This window comes from Elgaria multicarinata, chromosome 2 (genome assembly GCF_023053635.1).
Source record: "Elgaria multicarinata webbii isolate HBS135686 ecotype San Diego chromosome 2, rElgMul1.1.pri, whole genome shotgun sequence".
Classification (NCBI taxonomy): domain Eukaryota; kingdom Metazoa; phylum Chordata; class Lepidosauria; order Squamata; family Anguidae; genus Elgaria; species Elgaria multicarinata.
In genome coordinates, this window is record NC_086172.1 from 120,357,850 (window position 1) to 120,370,305 (window position 12,456).

Genomic DNA, 12,456 nt, shown 5'->3' on the forward strand with positions numbered 1-12,456 from the left:
GTACTTCTCTTCCCTAAGTAGTTTTGTGGATATCCCCTGTAAGTCATTAAGTGCCCTCCTACACATCTTTACTCGGAAGTAAGTCCTGGTTAGGAGCACTGAACACTGCCTGGGATTGGGCTGGTGAAAGGAAGGAAGGAAGGAAGGAAGGAAGGTGTATATGTGTGGGGGAGAGGGAGAGAGAGAATCCCACTTCAATAAAGTCCCCACCTGGATGGAAAGAGACACAGGGCTCTAGCTTCCCCGCTACTTGACTCAAGGTTGCCTCTCCGCCTCCCCTTGATGCAAAACAGAGCTTCCCCCCCAACACACACACACCTAGAATAAGAAAAGAAGCCGCTGCTGCAGCCCTCCTGCAGCCAACTGCGGAGACAGCTGGTGTCCAAGCCTTGTGGAAAGGGCACCAGGCAAACCGGGTCCCCCTCGGCCCCTTCCTCTCCCCGCCTTGCACCGTGCACCTCTCATACACGCTCCATCTGTCAAACACACACACACACACTGTCTAGAACTGGAATATGTGTTTACTCAGAAGTAAGACTCTCTCTGTTCAATGGGGTTTACTCAGAGGTAAGCCTGCATGTGACTTTAGCAGTTGAAATCAATGGGATTTACTTTTGAGTAAGGGAACCAGCAGATCTGTAGTTTATGAACTTGAAGATGCATAGCTTCGCTATGATCAAAGCTATGTTCCATTCCTATGTTCCATTCCTATGATCAAAGGAATGGAACAGCGATCCTACGATCCTTGGTGCAAAATAGAAGAGAAGAATTTAAGGGGGGAATTTTAAAAATCATAAAAAATCAAGGGATGACCCAATCTTATTCACATATGGTATGCTGAAAGCTCTCCTTAAGAGCTATGACTGTGCCAGTTTAGAGATCTCTTTATTTTTAAAACTTATGCAGATGTAAGGATTTGTTTAATTTCCATTTTAAAAATCCCTTAAAATCAAAGGATGATCCAATTGGATTCAAATTGGGCATGCTGAAAGAATGCCCAATTCCGAAGCTTTGGGGGTAAGTTGGATGCTTCTGACTGTTTTACAGGGACATGGGGGATGATAACCAGAAGAAGGGAGCTGTCCATAAGGCTCTGACTGCTAAGCTCTGGGCCATGAAAGAATGCATTGCTGAAGGAGGAGGAGGAGGAGGAGGGGGAGGAGGAGGAGGAGGAGGAGATCTTTCTAAATGATGCTCAGAAAAGAAGTCAGGAAATAGAGAAAACTGAAATCAAGTGCATGGTGATTTATGTTGCCAAGATGATAAATCAAGCTGAAAACCCGATTGGAGTCCCAAGAGGTGGAATAGAAGTGTTTGTGAATTTTCCTCCGAGGAGGTACTGAGAGAGCAGGCCTGAAGAGTCAGCATGCCCACCGAATGTATTGTTTGAACTTTGGAGAGAGTACCACATAGACAAACACAAGCCTACAGCAATTCCAACTGCATCACAAAAGAGTGAAGGTGAGGGCCTGATCCCACAGCCTCCCAAGCTGTACCCTGACTTGTCCAGCCGGAAGGCATTTCAACCAGTCTGGAGAAGGAGCCCAGGCAAGTGACTCAGTGAATGAAGACAGCTGTTGCCTCAGATGACCAAGAATGGTTTTGGACTGTTTTTACCTGTATCTGATTGCCTGGACTTTGGAGCCTATAGTGAAGGTGTGATGATGAGTTGTGACTGTGTGAGTTTTAGATTTTATTCAAGCTTTTTAGACTGGTGAAGAATACTGGGCTGATTCAACAACATTGAACTGTTAACATCTGCCCATGGGCTGAACTGCTTTCCCAAGCAGAATTTGGACTTCATAGACATTCTTGTGAAAGTGTCAAATGTTTTTGATTGTCTGTGTATTGCTTTTAAGTGTAATGTACAACATGAAACCCCAAGATTAGAGAAGAACCACCATTGTTTGTGCTGTAAAGAATATAGATCTTTTACCCAAGTCAGCCTTCTAGAGAACAAGTGGTGGCAACAGACAGAGAAGATAGAGCCTGTTAGAATTAATCTCCAAGGGCTGGAGGTGCCACAATGTTATGCTTTAGGCAAAATGCATAAATGTGAATGATGTGTCTGATGTGCTTGATGATCTTGTTTTTGTTTTGCTTTTAAGAAGTGTCTTAATGTCTATATTTGCACCTATTGTTTTTGTCATGTAAGACTGCAAGCTTTCTGATTATACTAGTTGTTAAATGCCTGGCTCCTGAGTCAGCTGAATGCACAGTTTTATGTGTCACTCTGAAGCTACACCAACAGCAGCTTCTCCCATGCAAGGAACAAAATACAATGTCACCTTTGTGAAGATAATAAAGATTTGCATATGCTATACAAGTTGAAATTAGATAGTATATTAAGCTTAAGAAAGCAAAATTGTAGCTTAAGGTGATTACCAAAAAGAAATAGGTATTTGGATAGAAAAAAGATGCAAGTCAAACGAAATGTTTGTTTAAGGATGGTGTATGTGCTAAAATGATTGAGATGAGAGTAAGATTCTTTATATGGTCTAAGCAAGTGTAAACTTTTGCTTTAAGTCAATGGTGGAACTGCATATATTAGAATGATATCAAGATGGGAATAAGATTTTAAAGTTCTTTAAGCAAGTAGAGAACTCTAAACTCACTGGCACATTGTTTTAACTGTTTTAACTGCTTTTACTGCTTTTAAATTATATATTGTTTTAACTTGGTTCATGGTTTAATTTGTTTTTAATTGTGCATATTTATTGTTTTATACTGTATGCTTTTATCTGTACGCTGCTCTGAAATTTTAATGATATAGGGCGGGATATAAATGTTTTAAATAAATAAATAAATGACGTGAGTAGAAACCCTGATTGAAATGTACTGATGAGATATATTTGTAGATTGAACACTGGATCTGCAATCCTATGTGTTATGCTTTATTTCATTGTTTTAGTATTGTATTGATCCTTTTGCTTTGTCCTTTACTTTGAAAACATGCAAGCTTAATACTGTACCTATTTTAATTGCTTAATAGACAGGAATGCTAGAGCAGTTCTCATAGTTTCTGTATAACTAACAGAAGTTAAACAATAGACAGTAGTTGCTTGGGACAGTGTGTACTTTCTTAACGGATAAAGATGCTATGAGACTGCCAAGAATGAAAAGCCCTCTTTTTCTCCCCCTAAGTGAACAAGGAGGTGTGGGTGTGGGTGTTCTAATGATATGATTTGTTTTGTCAAAGTTTTTAGCAAACTAACTAGCTCTGTTCTGTGCATTCACTGCTTAGTAGACAACTGCATTTTTGAGAACACCTATGAGGTCCAAGGGGTGGGATGCAGTGAGTTTGTTAATGAGCAGAAATATGGACTCACAGAGTTCCAAAATGCTGCTAAGAGACCTGTGCAGCCTAACACAGTGAATAGATTTTAGCTAGCGGGTTTTAGCTGAGAAGAGCAGGCCTCATTCCCTAGATGGGTCTCTCATAGTTGCATCACCCTTTTGTCATCCAGTCTTATCTCAAGTTGAGCTGGGAGGTTTTCACTCTTAACAAGGCACTAGAAAAGGCAATCAATTCCCAAAACTTAGATGGTTTGAGAACCCATGATAGGGAGCCCCCCTGCTTCTTCTGAGAGTGGAGAGAGATGCAGCTTGCCAGCTCCTGAGAAAGAAGTAGGCAGGCAGCTAACAGAAAAGCCTATAAGATCCAAAGCACAGGCCTCATAATTTGGCCTCGCTTCAGGAGGAACTGCACGCACTACCACCAGCCTGGAGAGCCTGCTGTGGCCCAAAGGGACAGCTTCCGTCTCTCATGGGGGGCCCAGCAGACACCCAGCTATGGGAGCTTTATTAGCTGGATGGAAGTGTAAACTTTCTTTGCATGTATATATTCTGCATGCATTTTCTATCCATTTGCACAAGTGGTTTGTTTCATTTCAATAACCAAAAGAACCTGATTGATGACTTGGACCTGGGAGAACCAGAACCCAACTCAACACAGCATCCATTTCCATAAAAGCTGCACATGCTAATTATATGCTTATTAGAGTTTAAATAAAATTACAGTACAACTTGTATAGAGTGGAAGACTTTGCCCCGGTGTGCCTCACTCAGTTTTCTGGGCAGGTGTGAGAGTTGTTTTTTATACCTGACATGTACTGGGCAGCCTTTCAAAGAGAGGTTGCCTTAAAAATAGAGGACTACCCTCTGTGAAAGAGGGGACATGGCCACCCTATCACCTGATCAACCAAGGACTTAGCACCCAGCACAACCTTCCTGCTTGTTGCGCAGCAAGCCAGTGTTTCTGTAACCTCCCAGTCATGCCTATGAAGAGGAGGCCTGCTCCAGTAGTAATGTGTATAGAATCGTAGAGTTGGAAGGAGCCTATAAGGCCATTGAGTCTAACCCCCTGCTCAGTGAAGGAATCTACCTTAAAGTATCCCTGACAGATGGTTGTCCAGCTGCCTCTTGAATGCCTCTAGGGTGGGAGAGCCCACAACCTCCCTGGGTAATTGGTTCCACTGTTGTACTGCTCTAACAGTCAGGAAATTTTCCTGATGTTCAGCCAGAATCTGGCTTCCTGTAACTTGAGCCTATTATTCTGTGCCCTGCACTCTGGGAGGATCAAGAAGAGATCCTAGCTCTCCTCTGTGTGACAACCTTTCATGTATTTGAAGAGTGCTATCATGTCTCCCCTCAATCTTTTCTTATCCAGGCTAAACATGCCCAGTTCTTTCAGTCTCTCCTCATAGGGCTTAGTTTCCAGATCCCCGATCATCCTCATTGCCCTCCTCTGAACCCTCTACAGCTTGTCTGCGTCCTTCTTGAATTGTGGAGGCCAGAACTGTATCAATAGGTAGAACTAAGTGAGACACACAGGAAGTTAGATGGAAGAGGAAGTCAGGGACACAGACTTTGATTGAAGGAATACTCACCCAATCAGGAGGTGACACAGCAGTCAGTGACTCAGCACTCTCAGGAGTCAGTCAGGGCTGGAGAGAAGTTAGTCAGAAGCTATGTTTGTTTGAGGCAATAAAAGTTTTATTTTTATATAATACTGCATTCCTCATTTGCAACAAACCTATCTTTGAAACAAGAACTGCACACAATACTCAAGAAGAGGCCTAACCAGTGTCGAATAGAGGGGAACCAGTACCTCGTGCAATTTGGAAGTTATACTTCCATTAATGCAGCCTAGAGTTGTGGTTATACAGCCAACTGCCTACTTGTTTCTCTCTCCCATTTTCATCACTCTACATAGCAATGTACAGTGGGGATGCCATACAAAAGTGAATGAATCACTAGGATATCTGTTCAAGAGGGCAGAGGTCCTGCAGCTTTAACTGTTGTGATGAAGAGGGAATTTCACCAGGTACTGCATACATATAAATGACACCTGCTTAAACTCCTTTTCTATGCAACTGTTAAAGATACAGGAGCCCTGTCCTCCTTTTCATATGGTCACCCTATGAATCACAGATTGCTGACTTTAATGTGTTCACAGCCTTCTCTAATATGACTCATGTCATTTATTATTCCAAATCCCACCATGACTGTGTGAGCTTCCAAATGCAGTTGTTATCCAACACAAGCTTGGGAACTTGTAATATCTAACCCTTGGCCCTTGAGTTTATCACGTGCCTGAGTTCAAATCAAATCCCCTCACATGCCTAGAGGGCAATAGAGAGAAGCTGGGTTTAACAGGGATTTAAATTGACCCAAGGAAAGATGTAAATCTCCATCACACCGGGGGTTAACACGCTCCCTACCTTCGCTTCTCCGCCCGTGTTTTCATTCCTCAGTTACTTCCTCTTTTCAAAAGAGGAAGTACTGAACGAGCAGGAGGCCCATTGAGTCCACTGTTCTAAAGACGCTGCTTCTCCTGCAGACAGCAGGAGAGCAGCAATTCCGAGTTTAAGAAAACATCAGAGTGGTTTTTTGTTGCACAAGGAAGCCCGGAAGGGGCGTGGGAAGCAGACAACGCCATGTGAGGGACCTGAGCAAATTCCGTGAGTGCCCAGTAACGAACGTGCAATAAAACACTCGTCAGATGGAACTTTTATTCTAAGATGAGGCTTCCCAGAAATATGAGCAAAGAGAGGAGGGGCTCTGTGTCATGAAGCCCAGAAACTGAGCTTTGCAACAATGCAAGCTGAGGTTCTTATATAAGTGTCTGGCTCTAGTCAATTGATACGTGCTCCCGGGTCATAATGTATCTTAAGAAAAGTAAATATGCATTTCTACTTGTTTATAGTTCCAGATACTATCTATAGATATTAGTTAGGATTTTTATGCTCAGAATCAGAACTGAAATGAAAAGAATGATAGTCAAACAATTAGCACTTTCTCTCAGCATTTATGTTGTTACAAGCAGCACACAGAGCCATTCTGTATTAATAGTCTCTTTTCAATAGCATATTTTCTTATTCTAGTGGATCGTTGAGTCATCGGTTATCTTTTACAAGAGCTGATAATATTCAGATAAGTGCCCTGAAGACTTGAAAAATGTCAATAAGAAATAGGTTGTAACAATCTGGGCTATGCACACCTCATTTTTCAAGGGCTTTGGACCAATTTATGAATCCTAACACAAAGTCATTAAAGCGGTGGTGCCATAAAGACGCCATCGCAATCAATTGCCCTTTTTCTTCTCTTTTTTTAGCATGGCGACCAGTCTTGTGTGAATGCTCCGAGGCAGCATTGTGTTCCTGTTGTGCCCTGGCTTAGTCCACATTTTGAACTTTTCCCACAATGTGGTGAGCTGAGATGTTCACACGTGTTAAAGGTGCAAAAGGTTGACTGGCCCCATCAAGAGGGGTGTCTATACGAGGTCGCATTGGCGCCTCGAGACCTCACTATCTGGCACTTGTGCTCCTGCCAGTTGTCCCCAGGGCAAGGAGCAAGCATGGAGATTGAAACCATCATGGAGAGGAGGAGGAGCCCTCCCCCATTCCATTCTTTTTGGCTGCACTGCCACGTTACCGCAGCACCATGTGTCCCGTTCCCCCCCACTGAAGCTTCTCACCCACCATTTCTCGCCAACAATGGAGGATGTGCAAAGGCATTACAGATTCAGCTCGCTGGCCTGCCTCCTCCTCCCCCCTCCTCTCTGTCCAGTGATGGCAACCAATCAGGGATTGCTATTGACTGGGACATACCTCCAACGCAACACCGGAGTAAGGCGACAGACAACAGATGCTGTTGTCACCTTGCTGCAAGAGGAAAAAGGGTAAGTCCCTGACTTTTTAAATTTGGAGCTTCAGGGGAAAGCCCTGGGATGGCTCCACAATGGCTGCTGCATCATATCAATGGCCTAATGCCACTGCAGAGCCAGCCCAGGGCTTTCCCCTCATCAAGGCAAGCCCTTGCAGAGTCTCTGACTCCTCTTACAGGTACCAGCAAAGAGTCCAGGCTAAAAGTTTATTGAAATAAATACTCAGGATCCAATGGAGGAGTCTGCCAAGAACCTGTAGAACCTGGAGTTTTTTTAGGCACTAAAAAAGAGGGGGTTTGTTGAGAATATTCTGCTGTTTTGGAGGGTTGTTTTGGGGTGGTTGGGTTATATCACTTAGTGGAGCCGTTTGCATGACATGACAACCCACCATAGGTTATTTAACCCATGGTAAGGCTGAGATGTGTGGAGCACATTTGGCTGCCATTTTGAATATGTAACCCCAACCCACGTCATGCAAACCCGATGTGCATGAGTTTTGCTCAGCCCTCATTAAAGAACACTCATATAACCCATGGTCTGGTTTTAGGGTTTAACCCTTGCACAACCCACATTCACCAAATTTGCATGACATGACAACCCCCAAGGGCAGGGGGTTGCTTATGCAACCTCGCACCCGCAAGCATCACAGCTCATCATTAATAACTCACAGTAACATATATATTTATTTGTTACTCGCCTCTCCCTCTGGATCGAGGCGGGGTACAACACAAATGCAAACACCATAAAATACATACGACTAATTAAAACATTTAAAACTGATACACTATTAAAAGCAGTACGTTATTAAAAGGCATCTTAAAATTCAACTTGGTAGGCCTGCCGGAAGAGATCAGTCTTTATGGTTTTCTTAAATTCCGGAAGACTGTTAAGTTGATGAATCTCTCCCGGCAAGCCATTCTACAAACTGGGAGCAGCAGAAGAAAAGTTCCTCTGGGTAATAGTTGTCAGCCTTGTTTTTGTTTGCTGGAGTAGATTTTTCCAGAGGACCTGAGTGTGTGGGGCGGATTGTACGGGAGAAGGCGATCCCGCAGGTAGCCTGGACCTAAACCATGTAGGGCTTTAAAGGTGATAACCAACACTTTATAGTTCACCTGGAAACTAATTGGCAGCCAGTGAAGAGATTTTAAAACTGGTGTAATGTGTTCACCCCTAGGTGTACTGGTGACCAGCCCGGCTGCCATGACATGCTGCAGCTTGTTTCAATCTTTCTATAATGGAATGTTCTTAGAACTACTTCTTCCTGGATCTCTAGGTATTCCAGATGAACCTGCTTTCAAATCTTTGGTCAGTTTGGCCCAGGTTGCCTGCCCTCACTGTCAGCAGCACTCCCAGGCCAACAGAGATTGGGAGGATGAATTCAGTGAATGCACCTTTCCCCATCACTGCAGTCTCCGCTCCAAAAACAGTGGTACCTATTGCATTTTCTGAGGACCCCATGGAGACTTGAAATATACTGCCAATCAGTTGGAGGGAGCTAATATCAGCATGCCTGGGGCAGTGGCACCCCAAGCCTCTTCCAGAATCTCCCTCACCCAAGAGGAAGAAAAAACAATGCACTGTGAGCAATGCAATGTAGCAAATGAGAGCATGGTGTCAGGTCTATGGCAGGCTTACTTAAGCATGAAATCCAAGTAGAATATTTATGAGCTGATTTAAATACTAATGAGCCCCTAGCTAGAATGAGAGCTGAGAAGTAGCTATTTCACTCCCAGCTAAACACCATGGAAACCTAAGAAAAAGAAAACAACAGAAGCTTCCTAGATGGCAAATATCATCTCCTCCTCTATGGATGCAAAACAGCCCACATTGGGGTCTCTTGGATGCTCCTTGTTGCTAGGGCAGATGACCAGTTAAGAAGGAGGACAAGTCTCCTGTAACACACACAGCTGTGTAGAAGAAGGAAGATGTCTTGTATTAGCAGATAAAGCTTCTCATGCAGGAATGAGAGAAGTGGGCCCTGCTGAAATTCCCTCTTCTACACAATTCTTAAAGATATGGAGCCTGGTCCACCTTTGCCTCTGATAAGCCTATTGCTAGGTGCAGTAATAACAACAAAAAGCCTTTGGAGCACAAAGGCCTATATAACTATATCGAACAGCAGCCTAAGATAAACAAAAGGCTTCTGCTCTGGGGAATATCGAAGATCACCTGGCCAGTTCTGCCAATTTATTTACCAATCCCACCTTTCTTCCAGAAGAGAACCAAAGAGACCATATGCAGGTTCCCTGACAATTTCTCATCCAGGTCAGAGGGGCCTTCAGATTATGGGCTCCTCTAAATGAGCGATTTCTATCACACTCATGACTGGCCACTCACAGAAGTTTGCAGGTCATTTTTACGACACCGTGAACCTCCTGCACATCTCCCGCTCCTTCCTCCAGTTATTCCATTTAAAAACAAAAAACTTGGATATCCTGATTCTTCTGAAATATCTCGGGATTTCTTACTGGGTACAGCTGAAGTTGAGCTACAAAATAGCCATGCATTCAATACTATGAGAATGGAGAAGAGGGGAAGTTTTCAGTTACAGACCACATGGCTGCCCCTCTCCTCCCATGTAATTCAGCTCATTACAATTGTGGAAGAGAAGCAGAAAGTAAAATGCTGGTAAGCGGATGTAATTTCCCTTTAATCTAAACAAGCCCTATGTCCTGGGAGGGTGAATTCCTGCAAACCGGCCTTCGCCATCTGGGTGCCCTCAAGATAAGTTAGATAACGATGCCCAGACATCCCCATGGCCAAGGCCCATGCTGGTTGGGGATGATGGTAATTGTATTCAGACACATCTGGAGGGCACCCAGCTGGGGGAAAGCTGCTGTAACCACTCCTTTCTTTGTGGGGGGATCTAACTTAACCTTGATATGGCAAGTGTACAGTTTTGTGTCCAGAGGACAGCTATAGCAAGCAGAGTGTGCATTACAACCCTATAATGTTTACTCAAAAGTAATTCCCGCTGTGTTCAATGGCACTTGAACACAGTAAGTAAGTGCATTTAGGATTGCAACCTTAATCTCACCTTTTTTATCCCATTCCTGGGAAGATCCCCATGTAGCATGAAGGGTTTCTTTGGGTCATTTTTAAATGTTGCTTGATATTGGATTCCCTCCTTGCAGGATGATTCTGCAGCCTCACATAGCTGTCCTAGTGAATGTTCCCCTTCTCTAAAAACAATTGCATTAGTTAGCACCCTGGAGCCTTCTTAATAACCCCTTTGTCCAGTTCTTTATTGAGCTTATTCCAATCTTAGTTAGCTCATTCTCATATCTCCTGTCCTTAAACAATTGCTTAGGTAACCATGTTCTCACAATTAAATGACCTGAGGGCACTCTCCTTATTGTCCATTTCCCCTAGGCAACCTACCTAGATTCACAATGTTCAGAATGAATGCTGCTATTTGGGCCAGTGTATCTCTGGAGAACTTTATCATAATATGCACATCACGTAAACATCTGAGCCAATCGCCTACACCTACACTGAGAGCAGCAGCAATGGCTATCTCTTCTAATAATCCCAACAAACACTTTATTGTCTTTTGGTTTTTCTCTAAGTTGCACTGGTTGACCTATGAAACAGAAAGGTGATGGAACTCAAGCTAGTCTGGTGGAACACACATCCACTAACCTAGTCCTACAGGTATGAGGGCTGAGAATTTCCCCCTCTTGACCAGATACAAAAGAGGGCAGGGCTCCTGCAGCTTTAACTGTTGTGATGAAGAGGGAATTTCACCTGGTGCTGCATGCATACAAATGACACCTGCTGAAATTCCATTTTCTATGCAGCTGTTAAAAATACAGGAGCCCGGTCCTCTTTTTTCATATGGTCACCCAAAGTAAATGCAGGCTCTCATTTCAGATTGGGATGCTAGCATGGGGGCCGGGGTGGGGGCGGCGTTTAACACTTCAAAGCAAATGGATTGCTATTTAGCACAATGAATTGCGGTACAGGTGACCCAGATTGAGACTGTAGTGGCAGGAAAAGGATTAAACTCCCCTATTCCCCACATTAGGGTCCCAATCTGAATCGGGAGCCCTGTGTTTACATCAGAGTAAGAAAACACAAAAGATGTAGCTGCTTCTTAGGCCTTTCGGGTACTGTCTGCTTTGGCCCTTACTCCTTATTGCCTGGGGTTCTTTTCTGGATCACTTGGAACAAATTCCAGAGATGAACCTAGGCATAGAAATCAAGTTCCAGGGATGAGCCCAGCTTCACATTCTTATTAACTATTGACATTTGTATTTCCACAGAGCTTAGAGGAGGGATGGTAGCTTACATGCTTTTCATGAAGAAGTTCCCACATTCAGTCCCTGGTTTCTCCAAGTACAGTATCTCTAAGTACAGCTGGGAAAGACCTAACTGAAACTCTGGAGAGCTGGTGCCAATCAGTATAGACCAGCCTTTCCTAACACTATGCCCCCCAGATGTTTTGGAGTACATCACTCCTGACTATTGGCCATGCTGGCTGGGCCTGATGGGAGTTATAAACCAAAACATCTGGAGGGTACCACGCTGAGGAAGGCTGGTGTAGACAAGTCCTGGCTAGGTGGCCCAATGGCCCAATTTGATATGAGCAGAGCCTGCTCCGGATTTATGATGGCCCTTGGACAAGACATCCTCAATAGGCCCTCTCCTTCTGCAGTGAGTCTACAAGCGTCATCACATAGGGGAAATGGTGTTTGCTTACCATCTCCGCCCACACGTTTGTCCCTCATTACTTCCTCTTTTGAAAGAGGAAGTAAACAACGTGCAGGTGGCCCATTCAGTGAGCCATTTGATCCCGCTGCTTCTCCTGCACACAGCAGGAGATGGCGGTATCTTCCATCTTTAAAATAAATTGGACTTACTGGGGTCGGGGGGGGGGTTGTGGCATGAAGAAGGCTAGAAAGGGTGGGAGGTGCACAGGAGGCACATTTCGTCATTGTGAGAGGGACCTGCAAAAATCCATGAGTGCCCAATAACGAGCGTGAAATAAAAGGCTCATCTCATGGAGCTCTACCTTCTCCCTGCTCTTGCCACCTGCTGCTCTTGCTCCTTCTCTGCTTTCTCATCATTGCTACCACTTCTTTGCTTGACAGGCTGAGGACCAGGGAGCAAAGAAGCAGTGGCATCTCCTACTTCTCCTTCTGACCACCACCTTTGTCTCGGCCAGAGCTAGAGGCAAGTGAATAAGCAACAGTGAAGAAGACAAGCAAGTCCAGTCAGTGGGTCTCTGCTGAGGGGCAGGTGTCCAGCCATGCCTACCTTGACACAGCCCTGGGTATGAGGTATCT